The sequence below is a fragment of the Hylobates moloch genome, unplaced genomic scaffold, assembly GCF_009828535.3.
Source record: "Hylobates moloch isolate HMO894 unplaced genomic scaffold, HMol_V3 SCAFFOLD_15, whole genome shotgun sequence".
Taxonomy (NCBI): domain Eukaryota; kingdom Metazoa; phylum Chordata; class Mammalia; order Primates; family Hylobatidae; genus Hylobates; species Hylobates moloch.
In genome coordinates, this window is record NW_026652290.1 from 42,776,481 (window position 1) to 42,804,309 (window position 27,829).

General features: G+C 41.1%; 1 protein-coding gene across 1 annotated transcript in view; it reads left to right on the forward strand.

Annotated features, from left to right (window-relative positions):
* Positions 1 to 266: 266 nt before the first annotated feature.
* AFF3 (ALF transcription elongation factor 3) overlaps positions 267 to 27,829 on the forward strand; it is a 611,721-nt gene continuing 584,158 nt past the window's right edge. The window contains exon 1 of the mRNA XM_058429074.1: positions 267 to 388. The gene's annotated coding sequence lies outside the window, so the exon portion shown is untranslated. The remainder of the gene's footprint in view (positions 389 to 27,829) is intronic.

A 27,829-nucleotide genomic window follows, 5' to 3' on the forward strand; every position in this document is an offset into this window, starting at 1 on the left:
TTCTTTTACAGGGTCTGCATAGGGTTAGAAAGCACAGGAGTCAAAGAGGCCTTCTCCCTTGGCCTCCATGGCCATCATCCTCTGCTTTTGTCAGTTGGTCTCCCCAGAGTAGAGTCCAGGTTCCTGCTTCCAGCCTTCTGGTAGACCAGGCCCTGCCATAAGTGAGAGTTGGCCAGTTGGGTATCTGGTTTAGTCACTCGCCTCCACACTTTCACATCCTCTATCAACACCTGCACACTTGGGTTGTGACCACACATGCTCTTCCTGTTTGTACAGAAAGTGCCATTCAGAAAGCTCACCAGCTAGAAGAGAGCTCCACATTCAGCCTCAGAAGAAAGACGTTCAACGACTTACTGGGGAGAGAAAGAAAAGGAACGGGAGCTGAGAGGTAAGATCAAACTGGAGGGTGTGCGGGCCCTCTGGGATGCCTTGCACAGAAGAGAGGTAGCCCTGACTTTGTGTCCTGAAGGGTGGCACTCCAAGTAGCTGTGCCCATGCTCCGCTGGTCAGGGCAGTGGGGAGCATTCTTGGTCAGCCTCACCGAGATGGTCCAGACCCTGGTGAACAGCCAGAGGGATTGAGAAGGAAGAGATGGGATGTGACCAAAGTCGGTTACTGAAGCCGTGAGTGTGTGTATGTGTGTGTGTGCATGTGCATGTGTGTGTGTGTGTGTGGTGGAGGGTGTACATAAAGAAGACATAACCTGGGTCTGAACATGCTCACACACACATTTATGATGCTGGCTGGGGCCTTATGAAAAGTGCGTCTTAACCTCATGTTGCTCATTAGCTATAACCTCAAAAATAGAAACCATGACATGGCCACAGACTGGATCCCAGTCAATGGCCCCAGTGAGTGAGCTTGCAAGGAGAGATCATGGGCAGTTCCACCTAAGGCCACTGTCACTTCTGCAGAAATGGCTTGGAATAATGACCTGCTCACTGTTAGGGGCCAACAGCACTGTATTTGTATTTCTTGGATGGAACATTGTATATGTGTGTATTTGTGTGTGTGTGTGTATGTGCATACACACATCATGTATTTATACACATTACATTGTGTATATGTGTGTTTATGTGTGTATATATATGTACACACACATATAATATAATGCAATATACACAGTGACCAGATTTTTGAAACCAAAGAGAACTAACAGCAAGACAAAGGGGTTTTTTTCCTAATGTGTGATTTCCTTGCTATTCAAGTCCCACGTATATAAAAATGAAATAATGTCTACACATGCATTTCATAATTCCTTTTATTCAAAGAGGGGATCATTCAGGTAGCTAAAGGTCAAGTGTTTACACTAACAAAGTGGTGGTAAACTCATTCTTTGAATGTTGATTGTACAAACTAAATAATCCGTCAAAAAATGTTGTCTCTGCCATTATTAAAAGCATGTGTTCCTTGGTGCAAAATTTAAGAATGTTCTAACTACTAGAGCACCTTCCTTTACCTAGGGCTATCCCATCTCACTGTTGAAGTGAAGTGATTACAGTGAAAGTAATACAGACATTTAATATTCTTAGTTTTGGTTGTGTTTCTGTCAACTGCTATTCCCTTGTTCTAGGTGTAACTGCACTTAGTGTTTAGTGGTGTTATGCATATTTATATTTGATTTGCATTTAGAAAATAGAAAAATATATACATTGCTTGTTTTCCATATTTCAAGATTTAAATTCTCACTCTAACATGATGGTTTTGGGCAAGTCACTATACATCTCTGCATCAGAGTTCCCACTTCTGTAACACAAGTACAAGAGTAGATAGTAATCCCTTCCTCTTAAGAATTAAATAAGCTAATACATGCAAAGTGCTTAGACAAGTGCCTGGAACATTGAAAGGGCTCAGTAAGTATTAGCAGCTGTTATCATTGTCATCATCATCATCATTATCATCATCATTATCTTTTGTACAATTAAGCCATCAAACTTGAAGGGACATGGTAAGAGTTTGGGAAAGGTGAAAGGTGGGAGATGGTGTGTGTAAAATGGGTTTGGGAGGTGACAGTTAAGGCCAGAGCAGTGACATTACAGTCCTTACACTGCAGCTACAGACAAGTAGTGAGCAGGAAAGAGGAACAGCACAGAACACCCCTCCCTATGAGGCCTGCTTGTGAGAGGAACATGTTCTGGAGCTCTGTGGGCTCGATCACATGTACTCATACACATCTTGCACAGCAAACCAGGAAATAGGCACATGGAACAGTGACATCCAAATGATAGTATATAATATGCGTTCAATGCCTCTCAGGTGTGAGACATGGCACTCGGCATTTTACACACATTTTGTTATTGTATCTGAGCCATTGCGATTATGCTTACTTTAGAGGAGAGACTGATAGGCAGCCTAAGAGTGTAGAGCAGGGAAATAGAAACGTTGGGATCTGACCATCTCCAGATTCTGTGTCCCAATCCCCCACCCATCACACCCAGAATACAAAGCAAGTAGTAACAAAACGTGACCAGTGAGGTCGTCCAGTTTCAGAGAGTTTAAGAAACAAGTTCAAAGTCACAGAGAAAGCTGAAGACATGGTGAGGAGCTCGATGCTGGTTTCCAAATTCCAACCATTTTTTCTACACCACTACTCAGAGGAAGGACCTGACGTCTTGCCTATTACGGTTGACAGCTATGGACCCCTTCCATAAATAACTTTTATCTTCTGCACTTCCACATCTTTTTCTGTGGAGTGGGTGTAATGTCCTGTCCTACAGAGTTCGCAGGGTTTTATGAGGGCTCAATGAGTCTACATATGTAAAATGCTGTTATATTATTTCCGAGTCATGTAAGGAAAATGTGTTGAAATCCACCTTCGGTAAAGGCAAGTTAAATGGAAATGAAAAGTATAAATAATGTTGGTTCTTAATGACATGTCATTAGGTATGATTTAACTTGTTCTTTCAAATGACCCATTTGCACCCTCTGGAGCTGATGTTCCATAATTTGTGCAACCATTCCCCTATATGAAAATGTAGTTGATTTCCAGTTTTTGAATATTACAAGTTAAACTGCAATGACTGTTCTAGAAATCCTTTAGTGCAATCATCCTATCTGTTCTTTTAGTATTTCCAAGTCTGACAAACAAGTCATATTTCATTTCTGCTTTCATTTGCCTTTTTTTGGTTATTAGTGAGTTGATTCTCAATGTTTTAAAACATAGCCTTGCCAAAAACTAAAAACATTATTCTTCATCCAGAAAACAGCCAAAAATACATGCTCCTTTCAAAGTGAAATGGCACCATTGTTCTCATCATTAAAATACAAGCAGGTGTTTGTGTACAAATATAAACCTATTAAAAAGCATCTTGCACAGATATTCCTCTTTATAGTTTTTATCTGTGCTAAAAATGGGGGGTTATAATGAATACAAGACAACTAGACTCCTGCAATAACTAATAAACATGACAATTTGATTTATTGCTGTTCCTCCCCTATAGCCTGCTGACAGATTTTGCTTTATGGAAAAATTACCATGGCTTAAATCTCTATCATATGGCACTTAATTCAATCGGCAATATGTTACCAATTAGATCCTGCTTAAACTACCATCAGCCAGCAGACCAGGGGACATGTTAAATAGAATGACAATCAGATAACTAGTAAAATTCTTTGTGGCAGCTTTCTCAGGACCAAGGAGCAATGTGGAGACCATGGATAATGAAGAGAGAAAGGGCAAATAGGGCTTTTACTTTTCCCCATCCTAAAAATTGAAATTGTTTCAAGTTCTCCTAAAAGCATGCATTTGTGTTTGAGTGGTGGTTGTATAAGTTGATATTCACCACTTCTCTTCCGCCCTTCATCCTCTTGCCCCTTTGATGATAAATTGGCAAACAGAAAGGCATTCTACCTCCAAATCCTCTCTAATGTGATGATGCATAACTTCGACTCAGTTGTTGCGTCCCATTTAGTGGTTTTTTTTTTTTTTTTTTTTTTTTTGAGACAGAGTCTTGCTCTGTCACCCAGGCTGGAGTGCAGTGGCATGATCTCGGCTCACTGCAACCTCCGCCTCCTGGGTTCAAGTGATTTTCCTGCCTCAGCCTCCTGAGTAGCTGGGATTACAGGCACCCACAATCACGCCTGGCTAATTTTTGTATTTTTAGTAGAGATGGGGTTTCACCATATTGGCCAGGCTGGTCTCGAGCTCCTGACCTCAGGTGATGTGCCCCCCCCCCCGCCTTGGCCTCCCAAACTGCTGGGATTACAGGCATGAGCCACTGCGCCTGGCCTACTGATATCTTTTAAGATTTCACCTTTCTTCCAAGCCCTGGATGATGACCACAGTAAAGAGAAATCGTTTTAAGTGGTATGAGCTCCCTTTTTCTATTTTCCTCTTGGAGTCTGGTTGTATCAGACAGTGCTCCTGTTGCAGAAGACAGAAACCGAATCAGGCTATGCTGAACAAAATGTCAATCTAGCAGAACAATATTGGGGGCTGACTGACTTAAAATAGAGCAGCAAGCAAAGGTAAGAACACCATTAAGAACCACAGGAATGGAAACGTGGCAACAGTCTGGGCCACATGATGTGGCTGCCACAGTGACAGATATGACCTCAATTGTCCCCATATTGGGATGTCACTTATTTAAAATCCCAGAAAGAGGGGAGAGAGTGATGACCCCTGTTTAGATCACATGCCTGCCTCTTGAGGAAAGGTAGACCCTCCATTAGACTTCCGGCCTATCTGCCACATCTATGCACAGTGAGGCATCCCCAGAAGGAAGACTGCGGTGGTAACAGGAAGGGAAGATAGTTGGTGGTGACAGCAAAAAAATCACAAATGTCTTCCACACAGTCATTGCATGGTGAGCTCTGAGTGGAGGCTGGCTTGTTATCATGGGCAATCTAACCGTTGGTGGGTTTGTTTGCAGAGATAGGCATACAAAAGGGAGAACTGGCAGATGGCCACCCCATGCTTCCTGCATCCTCATTCTGATTGCTTTGCTTCTACAGCTGGGAGTGGAGTATGAAGACCAAGGAATTTTCTTAAAGACCTGAGCAGTTATCTGGAACTCCTCACAAAATCACAGTAATGGGTATTATTTCCTAGCTCCTACTCTACACTGGGCATAGATGTTATGGACATCTTCTGAGTCCCACAACACCCCTGCAAGGCAGATATGATACATTCCTTTCACTTGTGGAGAATGGAGGCTCAAAAAGGCTAGGTGACCCTCAGGAAACACAGATGAGTGGTCCCTGCCCAGTCTGCCCAGCTCTGAAACCTTCCATACCAGCTCACTTAGGGCGATCCTGAGTCTAGGTGTACAGGCAGTTCATGTGGTTGTATTTGAATAAAACCCCTTTCCTCCAGGATGCCTGTGTGTGTGTGTGTGTGTGTGTGTGTGTGTATGTGTGTATGCACGTGTGCACATGCACACATGCACACACCAGGCACACATAACCAGGAAGAGTACTGAGGGGAAAGTTAGGGGCTCAGAGGAAAAACATCCCATGTGTTACAACTTTGCCTGGGCTGTCCCTATTTCTAAATACCATGACAATATTTTTTGAAGCAAAGATCAAAGGACATATGGTCTGACTCATGGATTAATAAAGGGAAAAATCTTTGAAATTGGGAAATCTGGGACATTCTGAGATGTGTGGCTACAGTCATTCCCAGAGCACCTGGAAATCATGAAGTTCTTTGGGAAACACCATGAAATCCTGACATATTAAATCCCATCCTCCAAACTAGGAACGATTTTACTAGCAGAGATTAGGACAGCCTTATACATCGGTTATATAACTTCGTACATGTGAGATCCCACGAGGTGAAAATAATAAAGGTATTGCAATCTGTCTGTATCAGCTGTAAAATAATTCAAAATAATAGAATTCTTTATATATAAGTAGATTCCTTATGGCAAAAAGAAAAAGGCCAGTAAGAAAATGCAATGGGGAAGTGGGATGCAATTCATAAAGGGCATCAAAATTTAAATACCTAGAAAAGAATTTAAGAGGAAACACCACAAGACCTATATAAAAAAGAATCTATAAAATCTACTTAGCAATGTAAAACATACATAAATGGAAACATATACCACGCAGAAAACTCAATATCAACTCTCAGCAAACCAATTTTTATTTTAAAAGATTAAACTAAAATTCCAATGCATTTGAGGAGGGAGAGGACTTGATAAAATTCAAATGTCAAATTTCAAATTAATTTTAGATAAGAATAACCAGGATACTTTTGAAAAAAAGATGAGAAAAAGAGGAAGTGCGGTACTTGTTTTGTCAGATACAAAAGCTTCAGTGGTCACATAGCTCCAAATGAATAAACAGATCAATGGGGGAGAAGGGAAAGTGTGAAGGTGCACACACACTCCCACATGTGCCCATTTAGAATATGGGAAAAGCCCCTTTTCGAATCAGTAATTTCAAGAATGAGGACAGTCATAGTGAGAATTGTCAGTCTTCATTTGACTTGATTCTTCAGCTGATTTGACACATTCACTCCTTCCTTCTGGAAACCTTCCTCCTCTGCCTCCCAGATCATCATTCTCTTCCTCTCTTCCTACCTCACTGGCCTCGCCTTCTCGGCCTCCCTTTTGGGTGCCTTCTCCACCTCTCCCACATCTCCGGGTGGTGAAGCGCCCCAGTCCCTTGATGACCCTGCTTTATCTGCATTCGCTCCCAGATTATCTGGTCCACTGTGACCACTGAAACACCAACGATGCCCAAACTTACACGTCCCAGCCCTGACTTCTTTCCCGACTACAGACCCAGCTCTCCCACAACACTCAATCTCTCCTTTTGAATGTGTGCTCAACCTTACATCTTAACATATCCGAAACAGAGTTGCTAATTTCTCTAACTCCAGCCCTGTTCCTCCCACAGTTTTCTCACATCCCCACAAAGCCCCTTCATTCTTCCAGTGTCAGCCTAGGACCTTGAAGCCATCCTTCTCTTCTTTCCTTCACAACCCGTAGCTAATCCATCAGCAAATCCCATCTGTGTGTTCTTTGAAATCATCCAGAATTGAATCGCTTCTTACCACTTTAGCCTCTACCTCCCTGGTCCTGGATCCTATGGTCTCTCCCCTGCTCTCCAAAGTAATCTTCTTTCCACACTCTCCCTCCTTCACTCTGTTCTTAGCGCAGAGCCAGAGGAATTCTTATAACACTTAAGTCAAAGTATATGACTGTTCAGAACTCTCCTGTGGGTCCCTACTTCACTGTTCCAGTTGTCCCTTGCCCCATAACAAACTACCCTAAACCATAGTGGCTCAAAACAAACTTCTGCATTTGCTCAAGATGTCATGGGTCATGAATCAGGGTCTTTGGTTGTCTGGGCTGGCTGAGCAGGAGGATCCCCTTCCACTCACATGTCTGGTGCCTTGGAGCTCCTTGGGCTCTCTCTCTCTTCATATGGCACCTCATTCTCCCGGGCTGTCCCTGTGCCTTGGGCTTCTCACAGAATGGCCATCTTTTGGTGGTTGCACTTTTCGCATTGTGATTTGTTTCTAAGAGGCAGGAAGCAGAAGCTGCCATAGCAGTTAAGAGTTGCTCCTAAAATACACAGCAGACTTTATGCCATCTTCTATTGACCAAAGCAGTCACCAGGCCTGCTCAGACTCAAAGAGGTTGAGGGATAGGTTCCATCTCCTGAGGGAGGCATGACAATGTCACATTGCAAAAGAGCTCACACGCACTGCTGTGGCCATCTTTGGGAAATACAATCCACTACCCTCACCCAGTGCAAAATCCAAGGCCTTCACTGTGACCTATCAGGGGCTACTTGATCTGGCTCCTATCACCCCTCTGAACTGTTCTAGTGCTCTTTCCCTTATTTGTGGTACTGCTCCAGTAGAGTGGTCTCTTCATCATTTCTCGAACACTCCTATGTCATGGCCTGGCACCTTGGAGCTCTTCCCCAGATGCATAGGTCACGTCTCACTCCCTTTAGGTCTCTGCCCAATGCCACCATTTCAAAGAGTGCTTCCCTGACCACCCTGTATAAAATAACCAGCCTCTCCCTGTTCACTGCATTTAGCTTCATCTACCTTATATATTTAGTTGCCATTATCTGCTGTTTCCATTAAAATGAAAGTTCCTTCTTGTATCCCAAGGACCTAGAACAATGCCTGCTCATAGTGGGTCTTAGATAAACTGTTTGCTGAATAAATGAATGATTGGATAACTTTTCAGTAAATGATATTGAGACGCTGTCTAACTGCTATGGATGGTGGAGAGGAGAGTAAAAACTAGATGCAGACCTAGTGTATTAAATCAAAATAAATTCTAAAAGGATCATCATGTGAGATAATCAAGTTATAAAATTGCTAGGGAAAAATTCAGGTAAAGATTAAATGATCTTGGGATGAGAAAGTTTTTTGTAAGCCTGATACCAAATAAATAAAGTATAAATGAAAATAAGGATAGCTTTGACTCTGTTGAAAATGCCACAAAAACATAAAAAGATGAACGGCAAACCTGGAAAAATACTTCAATATATAATGACAGCTTACTATCCTTTATATATAAGGAGCTCTGTCAAATAAATTCAGAACAAAATACAGATGCCTAATAAGCAGTTGGGAAGAAAAATTTTACTTTATTAGTAAACCAAAGCTGCACGTTGAAATACAATAATATTGACGAAATTTTAATGCTAGTATTCGTGTTGGAAAATGCATATTTTTATACAAGGCTTATATGAATACATGTTGGTACAAACTTTCCTGTGGATAATCCCCTGTAGTAGCTGTCAAAAGCCTTAAAAACGAGATATTTTTCCTGATGGGTGTATGTGCAAAGATATTTATCATAATGTGTTTCATCATAGCAAAAATGTGGAAACAAGCTACATTTCCAAAGATAGAGTGGCTTGAGCAAATTGAACCATATTAGTCCAGTGAACTACTATGCAGTCATGTAAAATCCTGATATATATTTCTTTTGAAATATAAAGATGGCCCCTTTATATTATTATTATTATTTTATTTTATTTATTTATTTTTTTTGAGACAGAGTCTGGCTCTGTCACCCAGGCTGGAGTGCAGTGGTGCGATCTCAGCTCACTGCAAGCTCTGCCTCCAAGGTTCATGCCATTCTCCTGCCTCAGCCTCCCCAGAAGCTGGGACTACAGGCGTCCGCCACCACGTCTGGGTAATTTTTGTGTATGTTTAGTGGAGACAGGGTTTCACCGTGTTAGCCAAGATGGTCTCGATCTCCTGACCACGTGATCTGCCCACCTCAGCCTCCCAAAGTGCTGGGATTACAGGCGTGAGCCACTGTGCCCGGCCTATTTTATTAAGTGAAAAAAAGTTGGCTAAAAAGTAGTACACGAGAGCCAGGCACAGTGGCATGTGCCTGTAATTCCAGCTGCTGGGGAGGCTGAGAAAGGAAGATTGCTTGAGTCCAGGAGTTCCAGGCTGTAGGTCACAAAGATCATGCCTGTGAGTGGCCACTGCACTCCAGCCTGAACTACACTGTGAAACCGTGCCTCTAAAAGAAAAAAAAAAGTAGTATGTATAGTATGACTGCACTCTGGTTAAAAAACAAACAACGAAACATACATACTAGGGGATACATTTTCAAACATTAAAGTGAATATTTCCAATGATGGAATTGTGGATGAGTGCAGGGTTTTTTTTTTTTTATCGTTTTTACTTCTCATATTTTATTTCATTTTTTAGAGACAGGGTCTGGCTCTGTCACCCAGGCTGGAGTGCAGTGGTGATCACAGTTCACTGCAGCCTCCAACTCCTGGGCTCAAATGATCCTCCCGCCTCAACCTCCTAAAGTGCTGAGATTACAGGTGTGAGCCACCGCACCCAGACAGCAATGTAGTCTTTTAAAATATGAGACCCAGGTATGGTGGTGTGTGCCTGTAATCCCAGCTATGGGAGGCTGAGGTGGAAGGATCACTTGAGCCCCGAGAGTTCGAGGCTGCCGTGAGCTGATCACACCTCTGCACTCCAGCCTGCAGGACAAAGCAAAACCCCGTATCTAAAACAAAAACAAAAACAAAAACAGAACATTGAGAAAACCCAACCCATTGACCTAATTTCTTCTTTCAAATTTGAAAAGGCCAGCATCATTCAATTTTTTAAAATTTTTAATAATATATTTTACTTAATCCAAAACAAGAAAAAATATTATCATTTCAATGTGTAATCAATATAAAAACAGGAAATGAGATATTTAACATTTTTTTGAGTAGTAAGTCTTCAAGTTAGATTAGCCATGATTCAAATGCTCAGCAGTCACATGTGGTTAGTGGTTACCATAGTGGACAGCAAGGGTCTGGTTATTCACTTGGCATTAGTGTATGTATACTGCCTTGATACTTCACTTAATTTTCAACTAAAGCTGAGGATGAAGAGGAAAAAAGATACTGCACCCTTTCTTTTTCAAGAAACTTTTCTAAATCTCTCTCGTCTTTTTCTTTTTTCTCTCCTCATTAAGTTATTATATCTTATTGATCTTTCTCTTGATTAAGCAGAAAAAAGACAACTACATTCTTTGTCTTTTTAGTAGTGTTGGTTTTGTTTTGTTGTTTCTAGAGTTATTTTCTGATTGACAAAAATGTGTATATTTATGGCACATAGCATGATGCTTTGATATAGGTATACATTATGGGATGGCTAAATCAAGCTATTTAACATGTGTATTCATATGTATTACTTGTCATTTACTTATTTTGTGTGTGTTGTGAAGATACTTAGAATCTACTCTCTTAGCAATTTTCAAGTATATAACACATTGTTATTAAGTATAGTCACCATGCTGTACGATGGATCTCCTGAACTTATTCCTCCTGTCTAACTGAGGCATCCTTCAATTTCAACAGCAGAATCCTAGGTACAACCTGTGGGTTTAGATGGGGAACCAATTCTCCAAGATGCAGAACTAAGAATGTTCTGCCAATGGAGGTGGAGTGTGTGGTGGGCCAGTCCTCCCTCAGAGCTGGGAGCAATGTACCCCTCAAGGCAGGCGCTCCATCCCACCCTGACTCCTTTATGTCCTGGCTGAGTGAGGGTGAGCCAGTTACCTGTTCTGTAAAAGGGGATGGCAGATTCAATGAGCAAAGACATGAACCCTTCTTAGAACAAGGTCTAGGATATAGTGGGTGCTCAACAAACATTAGCTTTTAACATTACTATTATCTTCTAATGCCATGTATGACACACAGATGGAACTTTAAAAATGTTTATCCACGCCTGTAATCCCAGCACTTTAGGAAGCTGAGGCAGGTGGATAACTTGAGGTCAGGAGTTCAAGACCAGCCTAGCCAACATGGTGAAACCCGGTCTCTACTAAAAATACAAAAATTAGCCGAGTGTGATGGTACATGCCTATAATCCCAGCTCCTCGGGAGGCTGAGGCAGGAGAATCACTTGAACCCGGGAGGCAGAGGTTGCAGTGAGCCGAGACTGCATCACTGCACTCCAGCCTGGGCGACAGAGCAAGATTCTCTCTCTAAAAAAAATAAAAAAATAATGTTTATTCATTCTTTCACTCATTCATCCCTAGATCCTTGGGGTGTGTGGTAGTCTTTGGTGGCAACACTGCTTTATATCAACATTTGACTCATATATATATAAAATGGACAGGGTGCTGCAGAAGTTCTTCAATTCTTGAGAAATCTATATTAAAAGGCAGCCTCTCCCAGGAAAATGCACTCACATCATATCATTAATACTAACCTGAAAATCATACTCATTCAAGTAGCTTAAGGGATGAGAAAGTACCGTGGAGAGACTAAACCAACACTTTCTCAGTTTGGTTAAACCAGTAATAAACTTTGTCCCCAGGTGTAAGTTTCCCAGGATTAGTAAGCTGCCCTGTTCTTAAGCAGCGGCTGGAATGTTGAGTCCATCTTTTTCGTTGTTTTTTTAAGTAGGGTGTTTATAATCTGGGGCTAGAGAAAAGTGGAGCTGAAAATATTGCTATGGAGTTTCTGACCATTAATTTTGAGTCTATTATTCAATCTTTATTGTTGTCTGGCCTGCAATTATATTTTTGTACTTTAAGAGATGCTTGACAATCTTTGTTTAGAAATGAAGAGTGGGTGGTTAACCTTCTGGCCTGGCAGGTGCCCTCTGTCATCTCAGCTGAGAAGCCTGCGGTATTGCTAGTGTCTCTGTGGGGCTGTCCTGGAGGCAGCTCATGCCCCAGGGACCTGCGATGGCAGCCCAGTGATCTCATCAACGCACACTGCAGCCAGTGATTTTGCTCACAAACCTCCTAAAAGAACTACAGGAAACTCCATACTCTGAAGCTTCCTGGAAATCAGTATTTGAAACTGCCCCTTTGGTGCCCAGGGGCTTTTATTTCTTAAGCAACGCACTGCTATAAGATTGGGCAGGCAGTGATGTGCCTGTGGGCACACGGCTGAGCCCGTGGATGGAGACTAAAATCCAGCCCACACTCCACTTGCTCAGAGAAAGGGAAACCTGTTTTCTAATTCTCACAAACGCATTGGCATCTCATCGAGCCCTGTGCCCATGGGGTGCACTCCTCAGAGCGGGTGTCTCTTACTTTTGTGCAGAGGACAGGCCCAGGTGAGGTGAGTGTCTGGTCTGGCAGAAACCTGGGGTGCAGAAACGTGGAGGAGGCATGGAGCCTTGCCTGCAGAGCACATCAGTTTTAGGAAGGATGACATCTGCAAGCTATGAACCTAGCCATAGGTTGCACTAACACTGAATGTATTGATGAACTTCTGGAAACTTCGTGCACCCTACCTGAGTTTGGAGACTCCTATCTCAATCATTCTGCTTTACGTGCCACACTCTGTCAACTGACAGGGAGCTACTGAAAGTGTGACATACACAATATGCCTCCCTTAGGACAGGGATTCCCACTGGCAGCACTTGGCCGTGGCATGCCTCCTTTTCATGCACAATATGAATTGTATGAGGCAGGACTACATAAAGGCCAAGTGTAAAGCCTTCATTGAGTGTTAGACCTGGACTGAAATCCCAATTGTGCCTCCTACTATAAAATAATATTAATCATCACTCATTGTGTGCCTCTTACATGCCAGGCACTAGAAGTTATGTGACCATGAGCAAATTACTTTTCTCTCTGAGTCTCAATTTACTCTTCGGTTAAAATGGGGACAATAATGGAACTCTCATCTGGGTTGTTGTGAGGATTTATTGAGGCTGTATCCAATTCATTTAGAGTGCCAGGAACATGCTAAGTACTCAGTAAAAATTAGCTGTTTTTATTATATAGACACTGGATCTGCATCAGCTTTAATGTGCCAATTACCTGAAGAACAAGTGAATTAGACATATTGAGAAGAGGGTTAATTCCTCAGGCTGGTGGGGCATTTTGTGAAGCACAATAGTAATTTTCTAAATGGCTCTGAGTAACCTGTAAAAAACCATGCATGTAACACAGGCCCCATTGGTTTCCTAGAGAGTAAATTGCCCAGCAGAATGACCTGACCATTACTTGCTTGTAAAGCAAACTGTTTTATACGTGAATATGTAGACACACACACACATACACACACACACAGTTATAGGACATTTGCCAGGGAAAGTACTAAACTGATGTTTTTGCCTAAATACCCAATCGCTTTTGTTTTGCAGAAAGTTTCACACATATGATTTAGACCTTACGATCAGTCATTGTTTACATCGGGAAGCATCAATCCGGAGTAACTGGCAAGCAGGTGCACATTCAAATGATACAGTGATATCTCTGCTGCAGTCTCCTATTATTCGAGGGGAAAAGTCATTTGGGATTTTTGTTCCAGAATCTCATCAAAATAGATATTTTAGTTACGTTAAGCGGTTGCTGCTGCTAAGCCAGTCAATGGTGACAATGTTGATGAAATCAGGGGAACTGAGAAGGTAGCCAGGCCTATGAGCTGTGGGCCTGTGTTGTGTCCAGAGACAGATGCTCTGGAGCTGCCTGACCGTTGACCCTGACCTCTGACCCCACTCCCTCCCTCCATACTCCAGGACACAGAAATGTGTCCACAGGAAGGATATACAAATTAAATATCTCCGTGCTGAGACTTTAGAGGTCATCTATTCTAACCATCCTCTCCCTTCCCAGCACACTTCGATATGTAGTCAACAACTCTTTAACTACTTCTGGCAATGAAACCTTTTAACAGGGCCATTCCTTTTTCAAAGAGTTCTAATTACTTGAAAGTCCTTTATTTCAAACTGAAGTCAGCCTTTTTGTAATTGCTACCCTTGCATCCCATTTCACCTTCTGGTGTCACAGTGGATCGCTCTAAGGCCATGGGGTTGACTTAGGCATGCAGGTCATAATTCTCCACGTTCAAAGCCTCCTTGGGGCCAAATAACAATAACCAACATTTATTAATCTCCAGTGGCATGAGTTTGAAGAGGCAAACTCTGGGAAAGTCATTGCTTGACCTCTGAAATTGACTTCCTTGAGTAGGTCACTCTGGTCTTCCTTAACCAACCACAGAAAAAATCAGAGGCCTCTGGAGAGGTTTCCCCATGAGGCTGGGCTAGAGGAAAGAGAGAGAACTAGGGGTGGTATTATCCATACCTGTTTTAAAGGAGTCTCTGTTACAGGAAAGGGGTCACGATCCAGACTCCAAGAGAGGGGGTCTTGGATCTCGCGCAAGAAAGAATTCAGGGCGAGTCCATAGAGTCAAGTGAAAACAAGTTTATTAAAAACGTGAAGGGATAAAAGAATGGCTGCTCCATAGACAGAGCAGCCCCGAGGGCTGCTGGTTGCCCATTTTTATGGTTATTTCTTGATGATATGCTAAACAAGGGGTGGATTATTCATGCCTCCCCTTATTAGACCATATAGGGTAACTTCCTGACATTTGCCATGGCATTTGTAAACTGTCATGGCGCTGGTGGGAGTGTAGCAGTGAGGACGACCAGAGGTCACTCTCATGGCCATCTTGGTTTTGGTGGGATTTAGCTGGCTTCTTTACTGCAATCTGTTTTATCAGCAAGGTCTTTAGGACCTGTATATTGTGCTGACCTCCCATTTCATCCTGCGACTTAGAATGCCTTAAATGTCTGGGAATGCAGCCCAGTAGATTTCAGCTTCATTTTACCCAGCTCCTATTCAAGATGGAGTTGCTCTGGTTCACACGCCTCTGACACCTCCAGCTTAGAAAGGGAGCTAGCCAGACAGGGTTGAAGATCTACCTGCTCTGTGAAGAACTGTTTTCTGACGAATGCCAACTCCTGCAGGTGGTGTCTGCCATCCCGGGAGCTCTTCAGGCCTCTGGGTAACTCATCAGTCCCTGGGCAGGGGCCTCCTTGGGCTACTCTTCTCAGGGGTTGTTTATCCAAACATTCAGAGCATTTGTGCAACAGTGGCATGGAAGAGCAGTTGAAGCTGAGAGGTCAGGCAAAACAGGACTGGAGGTCAGGGAGTCCACAGGAAGTGCCCGCAAGGAACCAGAAGACCCCGTTTCCCCACCCCAAGCTAGTTCTGACTCCGACACCAAGCAGCCTTGTGACCCTGGGCAAATGTCCTCAACCTTTCTGAACCTTGTGTTCCTTACCTATGAAAGGGGAATGACCTTCACCCCCACCCACATCACAGCAGGAATGTTAGAATCAGATGAGGCAATGGAGGTACATGACAATGAGGGCCAGTCGAAGTGACAGAGGGAGGGAGCAGGACTGAACATCCAGATTAAAATGAGACAAATGTGGTCCATAATCCTGGATTTTCTAAACAGCTGAGTCATGGGCACTAAACACCTATGGGAGCCTCGGTCATTTTTTCTCTGACTGGATGAACTGTGATTGCAGAGTTACCTCCTAGAGATGATGGGATGATGCCTCTCAGAGGGCCACCACCAGGGACCTCCCAGAGAGGATGGAATGATGCATATAATAGTGCCACCACCCGGAACTGCCAATAATATTTCTGTAACCTCACAGAGCAGCCGACAGCTCATTGAAGCAAATTTATATGCATCAGCACTGTTTCCATCTTAGACTTTAAACAAGTTTAATTAATAATACCCTCCTTTCCCAGTGTGTCAACACAACTCCACCTTGTCATTTTGAAAGAACTTAAATAAATATAGAAATAAAATATTCAATTATTGGAAACAGAAATGAGAAAATATAATTGATTTGAGAGGCTTTTGCTACAAAAATTCCCTGGGGCCACTGACTACATTTTATTAAAAAATATCACACACTTATATTTCTACATTTCTTATGTAATAATTTTGAGTTTCTCAGGGGGGAAATAGCATATTGAAAGAAAAATAATTATGACAAGTATTAAGGATTAGTGAGCTGGATTCCCCTGATGTGCAACCAACATCCTGGGAGTAAGTTAAGTGCCTTAGAAAGCGACATGAACTCTTGTCATTGAGTAAATTACTGCTTCGATGCTCTAACAAGGACCCTAGTGGGTTGGAAGAGTTAATTCAGCTTCCCAGAGCACCAAGCCTAATCCCCGTGCAGCATTTGTGCTCTGTGAGAATCTGGATCTGTGTGCATCCACATCTATTTCTGTCTTCTAAGAATGGGCACTTCTTCAGAATAGAGCCCATATCTTTACAATTATCCTTGGCAGCTGGCCCAGCCCCATGCTCCTGAGAGCCCAGTAAACACTCCTCTGGCTTCTCGAACAGAATATGCTTTGCCACTGATCAATGCCTAAATTGTCCTGATCATGTTTCTCTGCCTCCGTGCTAAAGCAGTGTCACAACTTCCTGACAAGTAGCAACACCTTGGTGAGGAGAAAATCCAGTCATTTCCCTGGCATTCCCAGCACATCTCATTCGCCTCACGCAATAAGCACAGGATGGGTATGAGAAGTTGGCCACACTCTATTTATTCAGTTATCTACTAGGTAGCATTTTCTTCTCTTTTTTTGGTAATTAGATCCCATACTTCGAATCCGAAGGTCCAGGCCATTCCTGATGGGTTAAGAATACAATGTCATGGCACCCTGGTACCAAGTGTGTGCACAGAGCATTTCTTGAGCAATTCATCAGCATCCTGAATAAGGCCTACCATGCCTGCGTAGACCTGGCCCCTGCCTACCTCCCCAAGCTCACACGGAGTTTGTCACCCACCCCCTGCTGTGCTCCAGCCACCTGGATCTGTCTTCCTTCCACTTGGAGTCTCCGCACTATTTCCTCAGCTGGGAGCACCTCCTCTCCTTCCCTAGCTGGCTCCTCCTCCAGAGCCCTTCCTACATTCCCCTCCCCAGGGTGACCACCTCCTTCACAGCACGCCTCATTCTTCCATAGCTTTCACAATTACAACTTTTTTTTTTTTTAACCACAATAATACCTCCATCTGCAACTACTCAATGTTGGAAAGCAACAGCCCCTGGCCCTTTTCTTCACCTCCAATACCATTGCCCAGGGTGAACTTCTTTTCATTCATTCATTAAGCAGGTATTCCCGGCACCCAACCATTCTAGGCCCAAGGGATACAACGTTGAACAAATGAGACAGGCATGGGCCCCACTCTGCGAGCTTGTTTCCATTTTTCCATTCTCTATTCTTCTGGTCTTGCCTTCACATAGACAACATGCTTACACCTCTTTTTTTTCATTTGTCAATAATAGATGATATTTACAGACTCCATAATATGAAAGTTGAGGATATAGCTCCATAATACCACCCTTCTCCTCCCAGAATCTTGGACATTCCTAGGGTCTGACATTTGCATTTTTATCTCTGTTCTTCTTGTGTTTATTGTTGTAATGTAAGGTGTTATGCTAAATCTCCATTTCTCGTTTTATCAACTTTCAATAATATGTCTCTTTATTTCCCACTTTAAAAGATAAAGTTATGGATGGCCCTCTCCTCTTCTCCACCTTCTATCCTCACCATTCATGTCCCATTTCCAGATACATGTTTACCTTCTGTTTTTGTGTTGAAATTGCAACCAAGTTGCTATGATTCTGTCATTGACTGATGAAGTCATGTATTAGGAATGTGTTATTTTTAATATGTCTAAGGTCATGACCCCTGGGCCGATCAAAGTTCCCAGAATCATGATTCAGTGGAATTTCTCTCTGTCTTTATGCTCTAATTTTGCCACATTTTAGTTTGCTTCATATATGAATTATGACCTCATTATACATTCAGGTTTATTATACATTCATCCACCTGATTTTCAGAGTTTCCAACTGATGTTTTCTTGCATTAGTTGCCCTTGATTAATTTTCCCCAAGTTATTTTTATGAAGTCCCCCTTTTCCTGAAGACCTGATCCACGCCCCCCAATCTCCCCCTTTCTGCTCCATCTGTACTGGCTGCCCTCTATGTCAGCAATGCAATTGCCATGTTGTAAATTTCTCCTAACTGCTGTCAGGGGTCTGGATTGGAACCACAATTTGCTGGAGCCCACAACTTCCTATTTCAGTCTTGTTTTTCTGGAACATGTCTATAATAACCTTTAAAAAAGGATGTATAAAAAATAAACTTTCTGAGATCTTTCTTTCTGAAAATACCATTATTCTGCCTTCACACTTGATTGACATCTGGCTGGGTATAAAAGCCTTTAGATGTTTGTTTTTATCCTTGGTACTCTGACACATCAAAGCTGTGCCTAGGCAAGCTTTCTTTTCACTAATTGTTCTGTGCACTCAGGAAACCCTTTTAAGTCTGAAGAATTTTGTCCTTCAGCTTTGGAAATTTTTTCTTCAAGTATTTCTTTGATAATTTTTTTCAACTCCAGCCTTGTACATTAAACCTCCTAGACTCATCTTCAAGGATCTCTCTCCCAGTTTTCAATTACTTTGTCTTTCTCTCCCTACATTCTGAGAGAGGAAGGAGAGTTCTTGGGCTTATTTTCTAAGTATTTTAAATTTTAAAAATGTAATTAGTCCTGTTTTCAAACCTGTGAACACTCTCTTTTATTCTTTGTTTCTTTTTCTCAGCATTTTGTTCTGATTTTAAGAGTGTAATATTTTCTCCCAAATCCCCTGGCATATTAATTAGAGCCCTTTTAATGTTGTCTTCTGTTCCTCAGTTGTCATTTTTTTCAGGGGGGAAGGCATTCTTGTTTCTTCTTCTTTCATGTTGCCATTCTGTTTGTGTGCCTGGTGGTTCCTTGGCTTTACATTTCTATCTGAGGGAATGGGATTAAGTGACTGTTTCACGTGCTTACTGTTAGCAGGTCTGTGTTTTGGCTCTGACCTCTCTCCTTTAGAACTGTGAGTGGGATGTGGTGGGGCATGTCTGATAGGATACTTTGCTTTAGGGTAGGATGATGATGAGCTATGTTCTCCTGGAGATTTCTAAGTGTCAAAATGACGAGGCCTTTATTCTACACTATTCAACACTATCGATGCCGTTTTACAAATACAAAATCGAAGCACAGAGACTTATGATTACAGAGCTACAAGAAATGAAGCCAAAATCTGAACTGGAGTATGCCCGATGGACACATATATTCTCATTCCACAAACCCAACACATTTCAATGTAAAGTGAAAAATGGTGTTTTATGAATCATTAGCTCTATTTTTTGTAAATATCGACTTCCATATGCCTTGATGGTCATGTTACCAGGAGCACACCAGGACTCTGAATCCTTCCACCTATGTAACAAGACATTGTTTGTTCCTCTTAAGCAATTAATCTACCCTCTGCTATTAAAGAAAATGAAATAATTAAACTTCGCTTACAGTCAGAAGGCATCTAAGCAGAATTAGTAGTTTCAGAGGAACTACATGCTATAAAAATTGAGGGAATAATTTATCCCTGGGTTGGCCAAGCCAAATGGTAGACATTTTTGCATTGTTTTAGTGGATGTTAGTAAAGCCATATTCCTCCTAATTCTAAGGGTTTCTTCTCATTCTGAAGGTCAAGGCTACTTCACTTTTTTACATCCATTTTTGAACAGCTGTCGACAACAGATACAGATTTTATTAGAAAATTACTCATAAAAATTCAAAAATAAGCATTTATTGATCACCTACCAAATTAAACATTCGTTGCTTAACTCAGTGTTTCCCACACCTTCCTGGGAGGTGGTAATAGATGTTCCATGAAAAATGCATTCCCAGGTCAAATTAGTTTGATCCACATTGGGTTAAATGAAGTTAAATAGTTTTCTTTGTTGCCGGTATTCTCAGAGTCTTTCATTGCCAGTATGCATTGTGAATCTCTAAAGATTTAAAATTTGAAAAATGTAACATTTTGGGAAGTGCTCATTTTAGAAAACTCACATTTTGAGAAACATTGACTTCAGTTATCAAAGAGCCATTTTGCTTTCCTCTCTTCTCTAGAGAGATACTTGTTCTCAATTACATGCACCTGGGCCATGACTCTCAGGCATGTCGTTTTCCAATTCAGGGTCTCATATGTTCAGTTTTTACAACTTTCGGTTGGGCAACCTTATTATTATAGTCTTCAGTCTCTGCCTCTCTGCTATGACCATCTCTTAATTTTGCCCTGCACATCCTTGAGTGATGCTTTATTTTAATGCTTTTGTTTCTGTATCTACAAAATGTTGACACAATAACACATAGGTTTTAGCAAGAAATTAAATAAAGTGACAGCCTAGCTATTACAGGAAGGTGATAATAAATAAATTTGAAATAAAGTTTCTGATATTGGATGTTTCTCTCATGATCATCTCAATCTTTCATAAATAATACCCCATTGTGCTAAATGACAAAATTAAAAGATGGACTCTAGGAAAGTCAAAGAATGCACCAATAAAAAAGATTGTAGAATGATGTAAGTTGTGTCAATATGGAGAAGCGCAACTTTAGACAGTAACACTTGTCATGATGTACCAGTCTCTTAAACATTAATTTCTCCAACTTGTGGCAAAATATCATATGCTTGTTATTAATTTGACTGACACCTCCTCCTACATCCACCATCTTTTTTTTATCAATGGTACCACTGCCCACCTAACTGCCTGAACAAGAACTTGAAGGTCATCCTCACCCCAGGTGCCTTTGCATGTGCTTTCTTTGATTTGAACTCATCCCCTCTCCACTGGCTGAGCTCATCCTTTAAGACTCAGCTGAAAAGCTTGGCCAGCTCAGACACTGTCAAAATCAATTTATTTACCTAGCAAGCATTCATTGAGCACTTTGTGTGCCAGGTATTATCAAGGATTACTGTCTGGCAGTGTACAGAGCTAGTTTATTGAGAATTTCACTTCCATATCTTCACTGTGGGAAGCCACTGCTTTAGCCTATATAACCACTGCTCCTTCATTGCCACCATCTTTGTGAAGCAGGATATTCCTATCCCTAGCTGGACTCCTCTCCAAAGCTACACTGTCAAGCTGTCCCTCTGAAGTCAAACCACTTCTCTCCGATGTTCAACTATAGGCTCCGATGCCCAGCTGCTTCTCCTCTCTCTGCTGGCTGAGCCTGAGGTTTTAATGGGCACTTGATGACAGGCAGGGTGGGCCATGGGTGGTTTTGGAAAAGGCAACATTCAAGCAGGAAAACAGGGCTGTCAGTTCTCTCTTTGGGCTGTGGTATCAGGCTTTTCAGCTTGAGGGTGGGGCCCTCACCAGGGACCTGCCCTCCCAGAATTTCTCTGCCTCCTGTCCCTATCATTTGTAATAAATATTTCAGACCTTTTCACCTTCACACCTAAACCTTGACATTAACAGTCCCTGAATCTATTTCTATCTTTACTTAGACTTTGGTGAGACTAGGATAAAAGCCAGGCATGGTGACTCATGCCTATAATCCCAGCTACTCATGGAGACTGAGGCAGGAGGATTGCTTGAGGCCAGAAGTTTGAGACCAGCCTGAGCAACATAGGGAGACTCCCATCTCTAACAAACTTTAAAGGAAATATTAGCCAGGTATGGTGGCATGGAGGTATGGAGGATCGCTTGAGCCCAAGAGTTCAAGGCTACAGTGAGCTATGATCACATCACTGCACTCCAGCCTGGGTGATGGAGCTAGGCCCAATCTCTTAAAAAAAAAAAAAAAATGGCTAAGGTGGAGTGAAGGGACCCTTCAATCTCATAATAATTTTCCGAAGCTACATTTTAATTGCCTCAAAAAGTTAAGGGGAGAATTTCTTCCCTTCCTCAGATATGTAAAAACCAAAACTATTTGGGTAAATGTGGGTCTCAGCCTTTTGGCTACAGGCTTTTGGTTGGATAAGTATTCACAAGGCAGAGGGTGGGGGTGGGGGTGCAGAAGCAAAATAAAAAAGTAAACCTTGCCTAAGAAGGCAAGGCAGCCAGACCACTAGGTAACTTAACACATTTTTTTCTTATTTTAATTTCATTTTGCCTCCATAAAAGATACTCAAATACAATGATTTCTGTGGGAAGCCTCAGACTGAGCTGTTAGAATCCTTAATGGGGGTAAATTCTGTGACCACGGTTTCATGCTGAATGTGTCCAGTCAGAGATCCTGTGGAAATACATATTCTAGCTGGGCCTGGAAGGCCGATTTTTCATAGGCATATACTGGCAGGTGTGTCGCCTTCCATTTTGTCAATTGTAAGCCTCTCTAAGAAGCTACTTCTCAAGACCTGATAATGCTTCTCATATGGACTATGTATTAAACACCATCACTTTTGTGACTAGATGATGTCCCTTTGCTGCCAGACTTTTCTCCCCGTATTGTGATGAGTTGGTTTTGATGTTGCTAACCCGTTTGCTTTAATTTGGTCCTCAGGCTCTATCCCCATCAGGATAGTCTTTAGAAGCATAATCTACTCCATTCTAACAGAGAGATTCTGTTAATAACTACAGACTTATTCTCTTGTTAGACATTCCTTCAAAAACTTCACAATGGCTTCCTCCATAATGCACTGAAGGTCCGCGTTTCTCAGGCAAGTATTCTATGTGGGGGAGCACACAGACTCTGGGAATGGCTGACATGAACACTGTTGCTGGCTTAAGGCCTCAGATTAAATAGTTTACCCCCTGTAAACCACACTTTCTTCCCTGTAAAACGGGGATAATGACAGTGCCTACCTCATTTGGTTGTTATGTGAATCAAATGAGAGAATGTGTGCACATTGCCTGCCACTTTATTAACACTCAATACTTGTTAGCAACTATTAAGCCATAATTAACTATTGTTGAACTCTTTCATTGTTTTGCAAAGTCGGCCAAGAATAACATACCATTGTTTGCTGCTTGTATTGACTTTTCACAGGGCTTTGACTCTGGGGTCAAGACCAGGTTAGGAATTAAGCAGCATGAGGCCAATGAAGACTCCTAGTTACTGATGTTTAAACAAGCATGCTTTCAAATGCTCAACAGTGGGAATTAGCAGGAATGGTCTCCTGAAGAGTGGATAATCTCTAGACATGTAAAACTGGGACAAGTGGCTTAAAGTAGGGCTGTAACAACAAAGCCCCTGAGGGTAATCACAGGGACTTTATTAGTGTACTTTTGGCTTTACCTGTGGGTAAAGAGGGAGCTAGTAAAGGCACTAAGACAACCGGAGCAATTGTAGAAACTGAGACATATAAGCAGGGGTCTCACACATCTCTGCATGAAGGTATGCATTAAGAGTATGTGTATAGAAAGCCAGAATTAGGGCTAGGTGTGGTGGCTTACACCTGTAATCCCAGCACTTTGGGGGGCTGAGGTGTGCGGATCACCTGAGGTCAGGGGTTCAAGACCAGCCTGGCCAACATGGTGAAACCCCGTCTCTACTAAAAATACAAAAATTAGCTGGGTGTGGTGGTGCACGCCTGTAATTCCAGCTACTTGGGAGGTAGGAGATTCACTTGAACCTAGGAGATGGAGGCTGCAGTGAGCTGGGATCACTGCACTCCAGCCTGGGCAACAGAGAAGACTCTGTCTCAAACAAACAAACAAAAAAGTCAGAATTTTCCTTAGTTGGAATTTGTTATTGATCCAAGAATGCAAGGAAGTATTCCAAAGGGCTGAGTTCTACAGCATAAACAGTGCTAAGATTTGGGTATAGAAAAGTTATGAAGCAGGTATTCCCAGGGGCCAAAAATGATGACCTAAGAGTTCCTTCCTGAAATGCAATGACCAGAAAAAAAAATCCCATAATTATAGCCATTTTCAATCTAAAATATTTATCTTTGGTCAATGTTACATTTAAATGGCTCATATCAAATAAGAATAGATGCCATTTGATGAGTGCTTACACTAGATGCTGACACTGTAATATACCTTTGCAATGTTATTTCATTGATTTATCAACAATGGAGCTATAATCATCAGCTGCCTTTACCAGTCAGGGAAGTGGTAATTAGAAAGTTTAAGTAAGCTGCCTAAAATTGCACTGCTTCTAGGAGCATAACAAGGATTAGAGCCAGATTTGCTCACTCTAAATCTTGTGCTCTTAGCCCATTCACAGGATAGTTTGCAGCCATCCTGTGAAAGTCAGTGGAAGAGCAAGTTACTCAAATCGAAATAAAACTTTATCTGGATAAATTTGCATATAAATGCAATATATGCATTTATTGAGTTCATCTAAAAGAAGTTTTCAAATAATTAGGATATAAGGGCATTAGGGATCTAACAATTGAGTAAAGAATTACAGCACCCTGCTCCAGAAAAAGATAGAAATCAAAGGAAGTAAATGTGGTGTTTAGGACCACTTTTCCCCTGGTGGCCTTCTCTGGTTTTGGAGGCGGTGGAAGAGAGGTGAACTATGCTCTTGACAGTCTTCTGGAGCTCAGGTGAAGCAATGAAGTGAGGGTCCAACCAGGAAAACTAGAGTACGGTGAATCTCTATCATTTGGGTTGGAATACTGAAAGCACACACTAGAAGAAATGAGGTCTTGAAAGTACACATGTCCCTAAAGGGACTGCAATATATTTTAAAATCCCCTGAACTTGTGAAATTATGTAAAGATAATCTTGAATTGCTAATGCCCCCAAGTACTTGGCAGAATTGGACATGCTCTCTGGAGAAAAATAATATCACCCTAGGTCTCAAATGTTTTTGCATATTATTGTTTTTCAAATACAATATTGATCACATAATTCGAAATAACTAGCTACAAGAAGATTAATGAAATGTCAGCAGAAACAACAGATAGGAGAAATAGACACCTATGGGCTCCACATAAAAGAGTCAGTAGACCCAAACTTTAAAATAACTATGCTTACAATCTCCAAAAGCCAAAAAGATGAGGTTGAGAATTTGGCAGAGGCCTAGAAACAATAAAAAATAACCAAGTGGAAATTCTAGAATCAAAAAATCGTGATACCCCAAAATTAAGAACTCAGTGGATGGCTTTAACAACAGATGACATAAAGCTGAAGAAGAAACTAGTTGACTGGAAGACACATTAGAATAAAATATTCAGAAAGAAGCTTTCAAAAGACAAAAATGTAAAATTTCACAAGAGGAAGTAAAAGATAGAAAGACAGCTAAAAATTCTAACATGCATAAAATTGAAGTCTCAGAAGAAGAGGAAAGAGAATGAATGGGCCAAAATAAATAATTAAAGAGATAATGGCTAGGAACTTCCCAAACTGATGAAGTTATCAAACTTAGATAAGAAGCCCTATGAATTCCAAATAGGATGAATAAAATGAAATCCACACCTAGGCACATTATGGTAAAACTGCTGATAATCAAGGACGAAAAGAAAATCTTAAAAGCAGACAGAGGAAAAAGGGATTTTATTTTCATCGGAACAACAATAAAGTTGACAGCACTCAAAGTACTTAAGGAAAAGAACGGTTAATCTGTCATTTTAAACCTGGCAAAAATATTTTTCAATTATAAATGTAAAATTGATATTTCCAGACTGAAAGAAACAAAGAAAAATTGATGCTCCTGTCCTAAAAGAAACAGAGAATTGTTCACCAGTGGAAACATAGGAAATACTGGTATTCTTTAAGGAGAAGAAAAATTATCCTAAATGGAAGATCAGAGATGCAGGAATGAATGAAGGGCAAGCAAAATGCTAATGAAAATTAACTATATGAAATAATAATGTCTTTGGGGGTTTAATATATAGAAAATTAAATACATGAAAACAATGATACACAAATATGGAGAAGAGTAAATGGATTTAAAGAGTTCTAAGGTCCTTGAATTTTCCTGGAAGAAAATAAAAATAACAATTAATATTGGACTTTGATAAGTCAAGAATTCATGTTTTACTTTCAATTTCAACAGTAAAGAATAGTAAAAAAAAAACATGTACGTTCCAAGGTAATAGAGAAGGAACATAGGATAATAAAAGTATACTCAAATAATCCAAATGACGACAGCACAAAAATAGACAAAGGAACAGAACAATCAGAACAAATAGCTCCTTGCAAATGGTAGACTTACAGCCCAATATAAATGTAATTACATTAACTGTAAATAGATTAATTTCTTTAATTAAAAGGCAAAGTTTGTCAGGCTGAGTTAAAAAAAAAAAAGCAAACATAGAGCTATATGTTGTTTACAAATGACACATATAAAACATAAGGATATAGAAAGGCAAAAAGTAGAAGTATGGAAAGATACTTTTCCTACAAACATAAACCCAAGGAAAGCTGATGCAGTTATATCTGTATGAGACATGTAGATTTTTAAGGCAAAAATCATCATTAGAGATTAGGAGAGACCACTCATCATTGTAACAGGGCCAATTCAACAGGATAGTGTAACTGTTCTAAATCTTAGGCACATAATAGCATGATTTCAAATATGTAAAGAAAAACTTGAAAAAAATTGTAGGAAGAAATTTTAAAAACCTTCAATTATAGAGGAAAATGTTGACAAACATTTCATAGGAACAACAGTAAAATTTACAGCACTCAAAGTACTTAAGGAAAAGAACTGTTTATCTGTCATTTTAAACCTGGCGAAAATATCCATCAATTATAAACATAAAATTGATATTTCCAGACTGAAAGAAACAAAAGAAAAGTTGATGTTCCCATACTAAAAGACACAGAGAATTTTTCAGCAGTGGAAACATAGGAGATACTGGTATTCTGATAAACCTCTTAGATAAGACAGACATAATACATCAGACATCATATCAGTAAGAATGGAAAGATCTGAAAAAAATGAGCTGAAAATATAAGGGATGAACAAATAAGGAATACCATACCAACGATAGCAGAATACACTTATTTTTATTTTTATTTTTTGAGACGGAGTCTCCCTCTGTCATCCAGGCTGGAGTGCAGTGGCATGATCTCAGCTCACTGGAGCCTCCATCTCCTGGGTTCAAGAGATTCTCCTGCCTCAGCCTCCCAAGTACCTAGTAGCTGAAATTACAGGTGCCTATCACTATGCCCAGCTATTTTTTCTATTTTTAGTAGAAACGAGGTTTCACTATGTTGGCCAAGCTGATCTGGAACTCCTGACCTCAAAGTGATCCACCTGCCTCAGCCTCCCAAAATGCTGGGATTACAGGTGTGACCACCACTTCTGGCGGGTATACACATATTTTTAAGCATGCATGGAAAACTTACAAAATTAGCTATAGGTGGGATCACAGAGCAAATCTCAACAAGTCTTAAAGTATCCAAATGATAGATAAGAGTCTGCTCTGTGATTACAATGCAATTGAGCTATGAGCCAATTTTAGGAAGATCACCAGGAAATCCCACGTTAATTTTGTACCACCATTTCCTCCTCCTCTCAGTTTCCCTAAGATACATCTTGATCATCACCTCGCATAACAAACAAAAGTCTTTTTGAGGACTCTCTCATAGAAAGGGGAGAAAAAAATTGAAATACATACCTATAATTTGACATTTCCACCCCAATCACGTACTTACTGCTGTGCATGGCTTGAATTGTCTTCCTGTGTGTATATTATCAATACGATCAGGAACTAAAAGAAGCTTTTCATTTTGGAATGAACTCAACACAGGGGCTTGCATGATGTTATGAGTTCAGTGCTGAGCTCTCCATGTGCTGCTCAACTAGTCCTTGTGACCCCAGGCTCCAGGGAGCCAGCACCCACCCATTCTGTTAGTGAAAGGATGCC